The sequence below is a fragment of the Ornithorhynchus anatinus genome, chromosome X1, assembly GCF_004115215.2.
Source record: "Ornithorhynchus anatinus isolate Pmale09 chromosome X1, mOrnAna1.pri.v4, whole genome shotgun sequence".
NCBI lineage: Eukaryota > Metazoa > Chordata > Mammalia > Monotremata > Ornithorhynchidae > Ornithorhynchus > Ornithorhynchus anatinus.
The window spans coordinates 28410466-28428197 of NC_041749.1; the positions used below are offsets into that span (position 1 = coordinate 28410466).

Below are 17732 nucleotides of genomic sequence, written 5' to 3' on the forward strand. Positions count from 1 at the left end.
ATCTAGCTGGACACAGTCCCTCTCCTATGTGGGGCTCACAGTCTCAATCCCCATTTTACAGATGAGATAACTCAGACACAGAGATGTGAGGTGACTTGTCCAAGGTCACACAGCAGACAAGTGGTAGACCTGGGATTAGAACCCATGACCTTCTGTCTCCCCCAGGCCTGTGGTCTATTCAGTACACCATGCTACCTCTCAGGTACAACAGATCTAAGTGTATAGGTGCTGCAGAGGAAAGAGCAAATGACATTCCCTGTACCCTGCTGCACCCCACTTCCATTGCCCTCCATCTCTCTGAAAACCTATCCCCTCTGGGGAGACAGAAGCTGGAAGCCACCTCCCTGCTGCCTGGAGACTTTTTTTTTCCAATTACTTTCAGCACTGATGTATCCCCACCCCCACACAGCACTGAGTTATAGACCAAACTAATCTCTTACAGTGTTATTGTTAGTAATCAGTTAGCACCTCAATGCTGCCTTCCTGAAAAGTCAATAACATGCTTGGTGAATTAAAAGCCTCTTTCATAAGACATACAAGCAGTACAGTCTATTCCCCAGAAAGTTCCAAGACTTTCACAAGAATATACGATACAAAATTGTCCACATCTAAGAACAGTTAAAGAGAAACAAAAACAAAAAACATAACCTTGTTTAATTTAGGTGTGAAATGGTCTCTCACACACACAGACACACACACACACACACACAATGGCACTTCCAAAAGATTAGATTCTCTCTAGCAAGGCACCTAAGGACAATTCATTCTCTCTCACTATCATCAATCATCACCATCTTGGTGTTATAATGAGAGGTAACCAAGCAGTATATGGATTCCCAAACCAGCAAATGTCCGGGGACAAAAGCTGAATCAGGGATTGTGAACTTCAGGCTTTAAGTGCCTTTCTATGAGGAACAAAGCTTTTAGATCAATATATTGTACAATTGTATAGAGCCAATGTTTAGTTTTAACAAGCATGGAGGTGGGTCAGGAAATTCCCTATTACTAAAATATCACCCTAACTCTAGAAATAATTCAAATTTATAACCAAAAAAATTGCATTATGCAAACCTCAAAGAAAAGGAATAAACAGATTAAGCAATTCTTGCTCTATGACTACATGCAGGTGAGATTTCTTCTGAAATTTGCTCATCCCCTTAATGGGGAGAATATTTCCAATAGGTTTTTATAATCATTGAAAACTAATCCTAATAGAAAGCAAGGATACTCCACCTCTTAATTTATCATAATAATAATAATGATGATAGCATTTGTTTAGCACTTACTATGTGCCAAACACTGTTCTAAGCACTGGGGGGAACGAGGTAATCAGGTTGTCCCACAAAGGGCTCACAGTCTTAATCCCCAATTTACAGATGAGATAACTGAGGCACAGATAATTTAGGTGACTTGCCCAAGGTCACACAGCTGATAAGTGGCTGAGTTGGGATTAGAATCCATGACCTTTAACTCCCAAGCCCAGGCTTTTTCCACTGAGCCATGGTACTTGGGATCATCTGAGTCCCAAAATCATGAGAAGCAGGACTTTCTAGCACTCTGGGATGGAGATCCTCCCCAGGACAGGGCCAGGAGGCAGAGCTGCTGCTAAGGCCAGGGGCAGCTTGGCCTTGGTAGAGACAGATAGAGCAGGGCACTGAGCAACAAGAGGCAGTGCCTTTTGGACAGAAAATCTGATTGATACCAAGACATGTGTTATTCATTGATTGAGCTATTACTGTCATCCTTCCCTCTTGTTAAATTCCACCTTCCCTGGGAAATCTAAATTTAAGGTAGGGGTTGATGACATGTTCCCATATCCCAAACTTAATCATCTCACTTTTTCTTGCTAAATGGAGCTTCAGTAGGTAAGTTTATACATAGGCCAAAAAACAGTCCATAACTTTCAGGCCCTGCAAATAACCCTCAAATTTAAATGAACAAAGAACACCCACATACAGAGATCTTACATACCCTCATTTTTCCACCTCAGCAATCAGTCCCAGAGGGACGCAGGAGATGGAGCTATTAGGACATGTCAGATGTTGGGCAAACCTGATACGGGCACACCCTAAATTGGGATATTTTAATTGAGCATCATCAATAGTATCTGAATGGCTATGAGGGTAATGGGGTATAGCATTGTATTGGGTGCTCAGGAAGCATATAACTGGAAGTAAAACACATTGCCCACAACTTGAAAAATTTGAAGCAAAGAAAATGAACGAGGCCACAGATTTGGTAATATTTTGTTCTAGATGTTCTATTGCCCAACTCTGTTGTATTGAACTCTCAGAAGTGATCAGTACAGTGGTATTTACACAATAGGCACTTGAATACCTTTGATGTTTAAGTACTCTGCTAATGCTTAGAAAAAGTTTCGAGCTCCATTTCAAGGCACACCCTAAAACAAATTGCCTCAAAATCCTTCTGATTCTCTCCATACCAAACAAGTGACTTTTGGTTTCAAAGTTCTCACCAATGACCTCTTTTAACTTTTCCACATTCTTATTCTGGCTTGTACTCTTCACTCCTCTCAAGTTAACTTCATACCTGTAATTCCCTCTTTTACAACACATCTCATTGCACAGACCCTCCCCATTATGCAGAACTCCTTCAAACCTGCCAAACCATATCATTTCCTACCTTCAAAGCCTTTCTAAAAACCACCTCTCCAGGAAGCATTTCCCAACTAATCCCCACTTAACTTCAGCCACCATTAGCACTCATGTGTATAACTGTTTATTCTTTCTTGTGACTTGGAATTTTCTTTTCTTCCTCATATGCATGCCCTTATTAGAGTGTAAGCATCTTATGGACAGAGACTGTCTTCTACTTTGCTTCCATGTGGCTAGTCCATTGCTCTTCAGCCAGTAAATGCTCATTAAATACTTGGGATGAATTATGCTTTCAAGCCCTTATTTAGTGATCTTGTACTTTAACACAAATTATAGCCCTTGGGGCAACTTTCTCTCTCTCTCACACACACATACACACACACACTCTCTCTCTCTCTCTCTGTCTTTCACACTCTCAATGGAAGTTGAGTACTGAGTGTGAAGATTTTCAACCTTGGCACATTAACAAAGAAAGGATTTTTTGGACTGACTGTACTCTGTTACCTTGCTTATTGCCTGAAGCCAGTTTTGCTCTCAGATCACATTATGCCTGTGATGGAGCTGGGCTGAGAATTCATAATTAATGTTCATTCCACCACATTCCACTCATGCTATGATGGCTATCCCCATGGAACATAGGGGTTTTGATTTTTCAAGGATGACCTTCAGAGATCCTATTTTGTCCTAGGATTTACTAAAGGAATCCCGTTTATTCCAGCATCACTGCAACTATCTCAGATTATACTTTAAAAAACAAAAACAAGCCAGATGTATTCTGATAAGATTACTTATTTTATGGAGCCATTTTAGCTGGACTCAAATGAACAGCTCCTTCTATTCAATTCTCCTCTTCTGTCTTTCCACAGACTCTATTGTTCCTGGGTTTTATTTTAAGCAGTTGAGTATCTATCCACTGAAATTGAGAAGGCTGCTAACTCTATACCTAATATTTTTATAATCTTGGTCATAAAGTGGTATGACATTTGAAAGTCAGAAATACTTTAATATTTTGTTGCTATTTTTTCCAGAGATATTGGTGAATGATGCTGGAGAGGGAAACCAAGTAATAGTGTTGCATTTATTGGGCAGTCATTTGGAACAGTGGAACTGTATTAGGCCCTTGGAAAATTCAGAATAGAGAGAAAGACACGCTTGTATTTACAAGCTTGAACTAGAACAAAGCTACTTTATGTAGATGTGAGGGTGTGGGATTATATTTTGTATTTACTAATTCTTGATTGAACACTCTAGAAAAGCACAAACATAACTTTAAGGATGGCCACTTTGTCAGGGGAAAAAAAAAAGCTAAGTAGCTAGGAAAGTAAGATTTTTCCAGACTCTTGGTTCTTATTCCCTAATCAAATATTGGCAATAAATTCCCATTTACATTATACCTTATTCATCTGAACTGATTAGTATCTACCCCAGTGCTTAGAACAGTTCTTGGCTCATAGTAAATGCTTAATACTTAATACCACTTATTACTCCATATACCAGATGTAGCTACCATTCTTCAAACCCCAGAAATTCATCTTCAAGGCCAGTTGACTGCTCTCAAGAACCAAAAGTTTTCAGTCACCCAAATCAAAGTGTTCTATTAAATGTATTCAAAACAAAAACCTCCTTCAGTGGCCAAAAAGCTCTGATGTTCAATATTGATACAATCATAGACTAACTTACATAACTATGTACAAGGGCACTAAAACCATATCTTATGTGAAGACTTTTCACATTCTGTAAAATAAGAAGTTTAAATGAATGCTTAGGAAGGCAAACAACTCTGAACAAATCTCTTAGAAAGCTCATGCCATGCTCTCCCTCCTAAAGAAGAGCAGCAGGGTAGATAAAGATAGATCAGATAGGAAACCTGGGCTTTAAAAGTAGAAAAAACTCCTTTCAATTGTCTGTCTAGCCAAATGTCCCCAAAATGCTTCACTTCCATATCTCTTCTGCAGAGAACAAGTTAAAGCATTACAGTTAAGAACCCAATACTAGCAATTTATTACACATTTTTTTCTACTTTGCACAATTTTGTAGAAAATATTTGGGTTGTGGATTACTGAGCAAACAAATCAAGAAGAATAAGGTATATATCTCAAAATATAGGTTTAGAAAAATGCATTTAATTGCCATTATGGGTTTTCCTTGTTTGAACTGAAAACCCCTTGGTGTCAGCTGATAGAAGAGGTGAACCGTGAAAAATTCTGGGTTTGAGTCAAAGTAATTCCATTAGGGACAGAAATGACTTGCTGAAACATGAGTAAGGGAAATCATCTGTAGAAACACAACAGCTGGGCCCAATGACATCACTCACCAAAATCAAAGGAAATGAGCTAATAAGATATGCATAAAGGCTTTTTTGTTTGCTTGCTTATAAAGTTACAGTGGGTTTTGTATATGAAAAAGGAGTTTTGAAAAACTTGGCAGTGGTATTTTGTTCTTTTAGATAAATTGTTTTGCAACTATTGAAACTGTCAAAAAAATAAAATGCCTGAAATTGTCTTCATTTGGAAGCAGAAAAAGTATTTCTGTATGAGCAATGTCACCACTCATGCCCCTAAATTCACAGTAGCTGAGAAGTTAGATTACCCACTCCCCACACATCCCAAATGTAGGAAAACAGATGAGAATGTGACCAATTGCAACTCCAGAATTGACTCTCCTTCAATTCCAAAGTTAGTTCTCTCCCAGGTATTATAGGCATCATTAACAGACATTAAATTAGTGGCAAATATGTGCCTAAAATAGCCTAAATGTCAACTGAAGAGAATAAGTAAAAATCAGGAAATTGGAAGTTACTCACCTACTCATGGTGAAGTGTGGCAGCATATTTAGGAAATGGAAATCCCACAAGGTACCCCAAAGGACCAGCAGGAAGGCTCCTGGTTCTTGTAATGTGGTAGAGTCAGTAAAGAACATTTAGGAGAACTAGGAAAAGCACACTGAAGGGCCCACACAGCACAGTCTAAAGTCTCCACTCCGGACTTTCAATTCTCTGTGTTATTTTGCCCTAGGTTAAGCTACAAATTTAAAAAGCATTCACCTGGAAAACCAGAACAGGCCAAAGAACTGCCAGGGTCAACATTTGTATCCCAAGGTGATGGAATGAAGGGCAGGTGTGGAACATTGAATTAGGCTTTCAGATTTTACCAGTGATATTTCCCATTTTCAAACTGAACTGACGGACTTAGAGAAAGCTGGGTCAAAGATATTAGCTACGGGCAAAGTTACTGTTACCATATTTTCTGTGTCACTGAGTGAGGCTGGTGTGCCAGCTGAGAAAGGGAAAGAACAGAAGATGGATAAATACCTTACTCACACTTTTTATCTTGTCTCCTCTGCCCTAGGTTAGAAGTTACAATCCAACTTTAAGACCCTTGTTCATAGACTGTGGGGAAGGAAGAAAGACCTTCATTGTTAGCCTCTTACCTGAAGTGGTGAAAGATAGTTAGTAGCAGTGATGATGGTAAAGTGATTCAGCTGGAAATCCCAGGTGGTCTTACACCCAGTGTAGCCCAGCCCCGAGATCAAACAAAATTGGGTTCCTTCAGGTCAGGATCCTGGAGATATCATACCATGAGTTTAGAAGAATTTCCACAGATTTGTCAGTTATCATCACAGCTGGAATATTAATAATACATTTCCTACTGGAAAGACTATAAGCCTGGGAGTCAGGAGACCAGAGTTAGGTCAAGCTTTGCCATTAACCTCCTGTGTGACTTTGGACAGGTCATTTATCCTCTCTGTACCTCATTTCCCTCATTTGTAAAATAAGGACAAGATGCCTTCTCTCAATTTTTGACAGGAACTGTATCTGAAATAACTATCTTATTATCTACTCCAGTGCTTAGCACAGTGGCTGGCATATAGTAAGTAGTAACTTTTCTCCTTAGTATGTTCACTGCAATTCTTTTAACAGAAATCTAAAACTTCAATAAAATGCTACTTTTAAATGGACTTAAGAATTGAAATTAAAAACACCTTGAAAGGCAACTATTTAGTGGACTTCTAAAATGCAGATTACTTATACAGAGAGGTCAGGTTTGTTTTGTACATACAAATTTGGGCAGTTACTCCTGATCTGACTCTGTGGCCTCTCTTGTAGCTGCTGTATCCCAATTATTAAATAGTATGAGACAATTTTAAAAGGAAAAACAGGATTAAGAAATGTATTAAAAACTTCGCTGGCTCCAGAAAGCCAATGAGGAGTTAATAATCAGTTGGTGTTCTTTTGTAGAGATTCCTTTTAGAAAGGGTGGAGTGAACCTCTATTTCATTCCTCTACATTTTATTAAAATATGCTTCTTGTCTGTAACTTGTCTGGATCTTATTACGTGTCTTGTATCTGACTTATCATTGCCTCAGAATGTGACTTGTCTCTGACTCGTCCTTCTCTGTATAGGGTCAGGTCTGATTTTTTTTTCTTCTTCTAAAGAGGTATACTGTTATAGGGCTTTAGAATCAAAACAAATGGAAAATTGACTTTTCTTTTTGCCCTCAAATCTTTGATACATAGGAGTTAGGAAATATGATAAGGAAAGAGGAAGTTCTACTTCAAAAAATGAACCAAAATAAGCTAAGAGAAGGCCACGAGGCAGCTATGTGTTTAAGTAGCTAGCTTCCAGTCTAGGTGGAAAATGAAAAAATTTACCATCCAATCCCTGTCCTTACAGTTATATTTACTTTCTTCTTCCTTGCAGACCCTAAGAAAGATGTCACAGAAGATAAAATCTAAATCAATTGAGGCTCCAAGAGCTACATAGTATTTCCTTCAGGACCTAACATTGTCTTAATCCCCATTTTACAGATGAGGGCATTGAGGCCCAGGGAAATTAAGTGGCTTCCCCAAGGTCACACAGCAGACAAGTGTCAGAGGTGGGATTAAAACCCAAGTCCTTAAAATTAGATGAGTTAAAAAGGAAACATACATCTAAGTGCTCAGTGATCCTTCGGCTGTTACACTAGCAGGGCTAGAAAGAGGGGCTTGAAGCCCAGTGGTGACAACTTCAGTTTGGAAAGCAAAAAGGTGTTAGTATTTGCATTTGAGGAAGTTATATAGCTGGTATGAAGACAGAGAGAGAAATCTTACATGGGTGAAATAGATTTGGGGAGGGAGAATGGCTAGGAGTATCTTACTAACGGCTTTGGAGAAGACATTAGAGTAATTGGCATGATCCCGACCCTTGAAGAGCTTACCTTGTAGCATCAATTTACAATATAGCAGGTGTTTTTCTTCCCCCAGTGTTTCTTCTCACAGCGTTTATGCATGTGACTTTTGCTTGCCTTCAAACTGAGCATGGATACCTTTACTGTGAGCCCAGCTTCCGGAAGTAATTATTTTCTCTAGGACCAAGGTGAACCACAGATAATAACCGTGGAGTCATCGTGCTGATACAAACAACATGGCTTCCTCTCAGGAGATTGTGAATTTTCCTAGTTACCATTACAGACCAGCTAGGCAAGCTCAGAAAGATGCTTTTGGCTACTGAGGCACCGTAGCTGGTTAAACGAAAATAAGGCTGAAGAGTTTACCTGTAGAGAGTGTAATGAAAATCCTTATTGGCAGAACAAGATTTGGAAATAGCAGCATGGGAGTGTGATTATGTGATCAGTGATAAACAGGCAGCGGAATCAAGATATAAAGCCAGAGAGTATTGTTTCTGAAACTCACCCAGAGATAGAACTTCATCCCGTACATTCAGGCCTGCCTTCATTAAATGCTTTCCAAACAAATTTGTGAGTGAAGTGAGAGAAGGAGCAGAGTGTTTTATTTCCCAGCTTTCCCAGTGCAAGTCTGGCTGGAGTAAGAGGTGAGATGCCTAGTGGCAATTTCCAGGCTCAAAGGCTTGCTCCGACCTCAACCATACCTCACCTCCGGCTTTTCAGGATGCAAAGGATTCACAATCCATTTGCCTACTGGGCCCTGGGCTGTTGAGAACAAGCAAGTCCTGGCTGCCTCCAAAAAGGGAACCTTTTCCAGCAGCCATTCTGTTTCCAGCAGCAACCGCTGAAGCTAAGCCAGGCCTATACACAAAGGACCAGTTTACCAGATGAATTCTCACCAAACACAAGTAATGCTATTCAGAGTCCCATAAGCGGTAGGTCAAGGAGCAGGGTGTTGGGGCTCTAAAGTTTAGTAGGAGGGAGGTGTGTGTGTGTGTCCCCTGGCCACAACCAGCAGGCAGTCTTCCAGGTCTAATTGCTCCACATTCCTGAGGAATGTCGTCACTGAACCATGATGCTAACTTTTTAGCATTGTGGGTGGAGAGGACTTATGGTATCTATGAAAGACACAAAAAAACATGTGCTGACCCTTTAAAACCTATTACCGTATACTAAATGGAGCCAAACTAAATGAAGCTGAGGTCTCTGTCCAGTGTTTGGGAGCCAGTTAAAATAGGAACTCAGTGTTTCTCTAAATACACAGAGTATATTACCTTAGTCATAAAATTGGGGACTTTCAAATCTAATTTGTTCAGCACTAGTGCTGTTGAAGGCTGGGAAGTGTTCCAAAGGAAATCACCTCCACGCAAACAGAGATTAGCAGCTCTCCATTGCAGACATATGGAAATGATTCGCTATAATCTCCGGTAATTGTGGCTGTATTACATTCAAATCCTGTTTTCAATTTTCTTAAACTTCTAGACTGATTGTGTTATTAAATCATGCTGGCTGATGTGTTTAATAAGGACCTATTAAATGTTTATAAAATTAGGGAAATAAATATGGGCTTTTAGTCAGATTGCCTGATGTATCTGGTAACCTATTGTTAAAATAACAGCACTGCTGCTTTGAAAAAAAGCGTCTAAAGCATCTACTTCACTACACCCTCTTTTTTCTCTAATGTTGAACGAGGGTGTTTTCCCAGACTACCTAGACAATAGATTTTGTCCAGAAAATAAAATGCTGTAAAATAAAGAAATGTAATTAGAATTGTATTATTGGAGTTGAGTGGGGTTACTTTCCTTCTGATTTGATAAATAGACATAACACAAGGTCCAAGCGGAATTTGGAGAAGTGTTGAGAGTCAGTGGGCGGGGGAGGGAGAGAATAGAAACTGGGGGAAACATGCGTGACTCAGACTCGACCTTACCTGGCTAATCTCTAGCTGGAAATCCCTATAAAGATCCTCAAAGGCTTCCAGAAAAAAAAAAATGAGAAAGGCTTCAGCTGTGAAGGAAGGCCTTAACCTGTGTCTACTCTTCAAATGAGAAAAAGCACTTTGGAGAGGAAAATAGCTTTTGACAATGCATTCTATTGTCTATTAAAGAGTATAAACCAGAACTTTTAAAATCCTGAGTCCCATTTGGGCTGGATTGGCCCTTCAAATGAGGAGATATTTACATTATTAGAGAGATGTTCTCTGTCGGAAAGTGACATTTTCTGGGTGGTCCAAATCTCCACCAAAACCTCTTTATTCAACAGTAACCGCTGAAACGTAGTGTAGTAGATTTAACCTCGAGTAATATTTAGGAAAATAAGGGCAGTGTGGCCTCATGAACAGAGCATGGCACATAATAAAAATAATAATAACACTAGCATTTAAGTGCTTACTATGTGCCGAGCAATGTTCTAAGCACTGGGGTAGATACAAAGTAATCAGGTTGTCCCATGTGGGGCTTAGTCTTAATCCCCATTTTACAGATGAAGTAACTGAGGGCCAAATAAATCAAGTGATTTGCCCAAAGCCACACAGCTGATTAATTGCAAAACTGGGATTAGATCCCACGACCTCTGACTCCCAAGCCCGTGATCTTTCCACTATGCCACACTGCTTCTCTTAAAGACATGCACATAGCTCATGTCACGTGGTACCTCTTTGAGACTCAGAAAAGTCAAGTTACTACCTGAACTAAAGCATGTCACTGGGAGTCAGGAGAGTGAGATTCTAGTCTCAAGTAGTAACTTAACCTCTTTGAGCCTCTGTTTTCTCATCTGTAAAATGGGGATAAAATAAACTGTGAGCCCTGAATGGAACAGGTCCTATGTCCAGTTTAACAGCATTGTATCTCAATAACACTTAGCACATCATAAGGATTTAATGAGTGGCATCATAAAAAAATAAAAATAATAGGCTCTGTCCAGATCTGTGTTTAGTGTAGAAGACCCCACACCTGAATTTCCATGACTCAGTAGTTAAACATGATAACACTCCTTGGTGCAACAACAAAAGATAAATCTTATGGCTCACATATAATAACTGAACATTCCCTCTGCATGTAAAACCCAACACCCCCCATCTATGTATAAGGTCTATTTTACAACTGTTTAATGGTTTTGATAAATGATCAATATCTGCTTTCCTCATTTCCAGCTTATTCTCCCAGTGGCCATCACCTGAATAAAAAAATGCTAATACTTTGCTTGCTAAAATCCATATGGCAAAACCAGATGTTAAAGTAATTCTGCCCTTATCTTTAGGGCAAACTCAAATCTACTCTCTAAGGCAAATTAATCTTGAATTTGCTCTTTCAGAGGAAGTTACAATCAAATAATTGTTGTGGCATAAAACACTTTGGTGGTTATCTTTGAATAAACACACCATTTTAAAAAAATATATAATATTCTCTTCCCCCCATTCCAGAGTATTATAAAGTAATGAGGAACTTGCCTGGTTTATATTAGGGAGTTTGAAAGGTTTGAAGAGAATTGGATATAAGGTTAATATTTGGCAGAACCTTGTAAATAGCTTGATTGTTATTTTATATTGGCTGAGGTAAAAAATCTGTGTTGCATGCCAGAAAGCCCAGGAGTGTGGCCAGGTAGTTACATGGCTCTGTTGCTAGCCTATTTCATGTAGGAATGTTCTTGCACATTTGTGTGTGTGTTTGTGTGTGTCTGTGTGTGTGTATGTGTGGTGTGTCTGCTTATACTCAGCCAAAATAGAGCAAGGACCCTGCACAGCAATTATTTTTACGAAATTTTTTTTTTTGGTGTACCCTCAGGGGACCTTCCCCTAGTTTAATTGTTTGAGGGGAGAGTTGCCTTGTGGGATTTTATTTCAAAATGTTCCAGTTAGAATTTCTTTCTGAGCAGAGGGAGGTGACTAGAGTTCTTTTTTAAAAAAAATCTCAGATATTTAAAATGTACATAAAAATTCACCAAACTGTGGGTCTTGAAATTAATAGAGGTGTTTTGTGATGCATAGACTTTTAAATTATTTGTCTAAAGATATGTTTAGAATTGATTACATTAAAGGTGTATAAATCTCTGGCTCCCTTCCCCCACCCTTGAGGTTTGAAAATGAATTCCAGCAACCTAACTGAATTTTAAGTTAAGACAAACAGAGAAAGAGATCATTTGTCTCCAGTTATACATGAAATAGCTTATAATAGCTGATGCTGAGTTCATGAAGTATATGGCTGATCCCTTTTGATAATAAATCCCATCATCAGTTCACATAGAAATTGTATTTATGCATAAGATGGTGTTCTCCAACATGGACCCCCATAAATTATGGGAAACAGAAAATCAAAATTTATAAGATGCCATTTCTGGATTTATTTATATTGTTCCTTACATATTACCAAACAAATATTGCATTAAGATAACATGAAAGGTTTTCACAGAAATCGTTAAAGCCTAGAAATTCACAGTTAAGGTCTTTCCAGGGCCTAAGCACAATAGAAATATGAAAAAGGATCTGTGATGCACCAGGGAAATGGAGAAAACTGGGGAAGGAAAGCAAGGTTGTGCTTCGAATATTTGACAGCCTATTCTTGTCCCTGTTTAGGGCATCAGGCTCTTTCTTCTGAAGAAAGAAGTAATTTGGGGAATGAAAACATAACTGCTGTCTAACAAATTTAATATGGTCTGTGTCAAGATCTTCATAACAAACATTTTCCTTGTATTCCTTTGATATGGTAAAACCATGAAATAGGTCCACTATATATCATTGAAATGTGGACAACTGTGTTAGTGCATTAGAAAAGCAGAATACTGGGTTTTTTTAGTTCTTCAACCAAGCGTGTCTGGTGCCTGGGTTAGATTTTGAAAAACAGTTATATCTCTGGGATTTAATAAAGTAGGTACCTTTTGTTAGGGCATTGGTTGTTCATTCCGCGGCTCTAAATCTCATCCATTTAATTATTTAACTAGAAGGAATGCAAATGTACTCATTATCCAATAGTAATGGCAGAACGTAATAGTAAAGGTAGAATTACCCCAGAAAAATTGCCCTAGATCTTTAAGATTGAGGAAAACAAATATTACTTCCTAAAATAATTCAAACTTGAAGTGCAATGGACTTTGATGATCAATAGTTCACTGTACATTTCGGGGATTCAGCACTCCTCTCCTGGAGTCTTCATCACCAAAACTCCAATTGGTTTGCCAATTGGTAAACTTTCATAAGGAAGGGTTGACCCTACCAGAGCTCCTCAGAGTTTAGTCCTTCTAAGCAGCCTTCTAATCACTAATGGAGAAGAGAGAAAGAAAGGGGAAATGAAGGATGTAGCATTTTATTGATACATATGTTTTTGGTGGCAGTATGGGGATAGAAAAGAGCAAAATACATCCATCTCTTTCCATATCCCAACTGCCACATAATAATAATAATAATAATGAAATTTGTTAAGTGCTTACTATGTGCCAAGCACTGTTCTAAGCACGGGGCGGGGCAGGTACAAAGTAATCAGATTGTCCCATGTGAGGCTCACAGTCTTAATCCCCATTTTCCAGATGAGGTAACTAAGGCTCATAGAAGTTAAGTGACTTGCCCAAAGTCACACAGCTGACAAGTGGTGGATCTGGGATTAAAACCCATGACTTCTGGCTCCCAAGCCCATGCTCTTTCCACAGAGCCATGCTGCTTCTTGTATACATACTCTCAATTGTGGGGAGCCCTCAGTCAGGTAGAAGGAATTAGAGGCATGTGTTTAGCTTTTTTCCCATCCCTAAATTTCTAGCTAAGTGTGATGATGAGAAAGATAAAAAGAATAATGAGTACACCACTCATTCATTCATTCATTCATTCAATCATATTTATTGAGCATTTACTGCATGCAGAGCACTGTACTAAGCACTTGGGAAGTGCAATTCAGCAACAAAGAGAGACAATCCCTGATCACAATGGGCTTGCTCTTATATTTGCTAATGCCAGCTATTGCCTAGGCACATAAAGTCCATTCATGATTTTCACTTGATTAACCCAGCCTGGGCCCTGAGAAGACTGTTCAACTTTGCTCCCCACCTTCATTTTCATAGTTGTTGTCAAGAAAACAAACAGAAAAAAATCTAAGACTAACATATAGCCACTTCTCTACACTATCTGCCAAACATAGTTTAGTTAAAAGAGCACAGGCATGAAAGTCTGAGGACCTGGCTTCTAATGTGACTCTGCCATTTGCCTTCTGTATGACTTTGGGCAAGCCACTTAACTTCTCTGTGTCTCAGTTTCCTCATGTGTTAAATGGTTTCAATACCTGTCCTAGCTCGTAGTTAAACTGTGAGTACAATGTGGGACATGACTGGTATAGTGGATAGAGCATTGGTCTGGGAGTCAGAAGGTCATGGGTTCTAATTCCAGCTCCAATACTTATATGCTGTATGACCTTGGGTGAGTCATTTAACTTCTCTGTGCCACAGTAATTTCATCTGTAAAATGGGGATTGAGATTGTAAGCCCCACATTGGACAAGGAACTGTGTCCAACCCGATTTGCTTGTATCCGCCCCAGTGCTTAGTAAAGTGCTTAGCTGTACTATCACTATTATTAATATTAATAATAATTCAGCCTCCTGCCTAGTCTCCACACCTTCTGGCCGTCTCCATTTCAGACTACACATGTAACCTGTTGTCCAGTTTATCTTCTTGAAACATCACTCAACACATATCTCCACTCTCCTAGAATCCCCAAATGAATGTCCATCTCCCTGACTAAGCCCTCCTTTCCTCTTCCCCCACTCCCTTCTGTGTCATCTTGACATGTTCCCTTTATTCATCCCTCCATCCAGCCCTATAACATCTATGTACATATCTGTAATTTATATTTACTTATATTAATTCCTGTCTCTCCCTCTAGACTATAAACTCATTGTGGGTAGAGAATATGTCTGTTTATTGTCATATTGTACCCTCCCAAATGCTTAGTACAGTGTGCTGCACACAGTAAGCTCTCAATAAATACAATTAAATGAAATAATGAACTAATATTTTCTGAAGATGGTGGCTTTGAAGAAGAAGAGAGCCTGCTTCGGTGAAACATTGCAGGGGAAAAGCATGAGAAGTGAGTTGGCATGGAAAAGATCCACAAAGGAGGTACAGTTAAGATTAGTTTGAAAAAAGTGGAAAGCATGAGCTGGGCTGTATCAAGATGAAAGAATGGATAAGTAAATTGATAAGATGAACCTTGAAACCAATCATTAAGATTTTCTGTTTTAGTTGTGAAGAAACTGTTTCCACTGGAGATTGTTTCCTCTTTTTTCCCATTTTCCTTTTCTTTTCCAGGCCCCAATTCTCCTACAACTAGAGCAGACAGTTGCTACAGTAGCAACCATTTTGGGACTTCTTTCTGTACTCTGCTACAGTAATGAAATAGAGGTATGCAAGACTAATGGGATGCTGCCAGCATAGCCAAAATCAAATATGGAGCCCACCAATTTTCTTCCTAAATTCCAAAGGAGATTCTTATATTACTACTAACAATAAGAACCACTCTTTAAAATCATTACACATAGAATCTGAGGCTTAGAATCAGGAAACAAATCTACTAAAACCAACCTGTGCAGAGGCTGATCTAGAGCTATAGTCCAGAGTTTCTAGATATTTCACCCATACTTTCAGATTATAAATTTCTTTACGTCATAGATCATGTCCTTGTCATCAGAGAAACAGCTTGGCCCAGTGGAAAGAGCAAGCACCTAGGAGTTGGAGTGGGTTCTAATCCCACCTCTGTCAATTGCTTGATGTGTGACATTGGGCAAGCCATTTCACTTCTCTCTGCCTCAGTTTCCTCAACTATAAAATGGGGAATCAATCAGTCATATTTATTAAGCACTTATTGTGCACAGAGCACTGTACTAAGCACTTGGGAGAGTTCGGTATAACAATATAACAGACAATTTCCCTGCCCACAAGCTTAAAGTCTAGAGGGGGAGACAGACATTAAAATTAAGAAATACATAATGGATATGTACATAAGTGCTGTGGGACTGGGAGAGGGGATGAATAGAGGGATCAAGTCAGGGTGAAGCAGAAGGCGTGGAAGAAAAGGAAATGAAGACTTAGGGAAGGTTCTTGAAGGAGATGTGTTTGAAAGAGATGTGTCTTCAGTATGACTTTGAAGGTTAAGAGAGTAATTGTCTTTCAGATATGAAGAGGGAGGGCATTGCAGGCCAGAGGCCGAACAACGGCAAGAGGTTCGTGAAGAGATAGACGAGGTTGAGGTACAGTGAGTGGTTTCACTACCTGTTCCCATGTGGAGCCCCATATGGAATAGGGACTGTTTCTAACCTTATTAACCTATCTACCCCAGTTCTTTGGATGAGGTTTGACACATAGTAAGCACTTAGATATAATAAGGATAATAATTTTTAAAAATCTGGTTAATGAACAGTAGTGCTAGTCACCCAAATGGATGCTAAAGCAGCATGAGACACTGCAAACAGCAAACATGACTGCAAAACAGAAGACTGCCAGTGTAAGGAGTGTGTACTGTGGAGATGGGACTTTGGGTTCTGCCTTGGCCTTTGTAGCCACACAAGCACTCAAACTGAATTTCATTCTCAGTGATGCCTTCTTTGAACTTGAGGAACAGCTACATATACTTAGCTAGTGGAGTGTCTAAAAATATTTGTTGATGATGATAATGGTGTACTGATCACTGCGAACACTCTTTCATTTGTTATGCATGAAAGATGTCTCAGTGGAATGTATGATTTATTCTATATTATTTGTATTTATATTCTATGAGCCATTTATAAACTACATGAGTCACATATATTTGTTTATATCTATCTAAAGCTATGTCTATTCCTATAGTTCTATCTTGTCAATTAACTGAGCATTACACACACACACACACAAAAAAAAAAACCAAAACCCCTCAGCAATTCAGAAGCCTAACCAGGCTGTGATTTTCTTCTCAGGTAAGGCTAAACACCTTTCTTCCAAGGGCTGCTTTTTCTTTTTAATGCCGTCTGTTAAGTGCTTACTAAGTGTCAAGCACTGTTCTAAACAGTAAGGTGAATAGAAATTTATCAGTTTGGACACAGTCCCTTGTCTTGCCTGGGGCTCACAGTCAAGGTAAGACGGAGTAGAATTTAATTCCCGTTTTCCAGATGATGAAAGAGGCACAGAGAAGTTATGTGATTTGCCCAAGGTCACTCAGCAGACAGGTGGCAGGCCAGCATTAGAAGCCAGGCCTTTGCTCTTTCCATTAGTCAATGCTACTTCTCGGGACAGGTAGTGACCACACCAAAGCAGGTTGGTTGGATGCAGAGTAGTTCCTTTACTTGCTTATGGACAGCCCAACTCAGAGCACCTGACCCTCACTATATGCGAAGTACTTTAGCCCAGAAGCCATGATAGAGGAGAAAACAGCAAGAGCATTATAGAGGCATGCTGTGTAGACATGCTGATTCCCCTCTACTGGAAAACATTCAAAGGTTTCTGTGTTACTTTCCTATCAGTCTGTGCAATCAGTCATACAATATCAGGAAACTCTTAAACTGCCTGGATTCCATCTCTCTCTGATCTGCCTAGAACTAAAAAAAGTCTCCTATGCTACCATGAACCCTGTTCTTAGAAGGCAGGGCAAGCTTTTGACTCAGTAGGGAAGTAGATGAATGCAATGGACTGACGTGTTAGTCATGGGAAGATAAAGAATAATCAAAACAGTTTCCTGACATCCTGAAGGATGGGTGGAGGAAGTAAAGTGGGGATAGGGTTTAGGAGATTCCAGGCAATTTAAAGGAGATTAAGGGCAAGGAGTGGTGAATAAACAGGAGTAGGTGAGTTTCCTATGGGCAGTAGAGTTTCCAGAAAGCATATACCACACCCAGAATTATTTCATGTATGCACAATAGGGTTTTCAGAGAAATTTCAGAACACAGTAAGCACTCAATAAATACAACTGAATGAATTCTAAGGGTTTCAAAGTCCTCCTCTGTCCATATGC

At 39.3% G+C, this 17732-nt stretch overlaps 1 long non-coding RNA gene across 1 annotated transcript in view; it reads right to left on the bottom strand.

The window, feature by feature from the left end:
* The window catches only part of LOC114806479, a 206449-nt gene extending 200919 nt beyond the window's left edge, over positions 1-5530 (bottom strand). Inside the window, exon 1 of the long non-coding RNA XR_003754527.1 lies at positions 5419-5530. This is a non-coding gene — a long non-coding RNA (uncharacterized LOC114806479). The remainder of the gene's footprint in view (positions 1-5418) is intronic.
* Positions 5531-17732: the final 12202 nt, after the last annotated feature.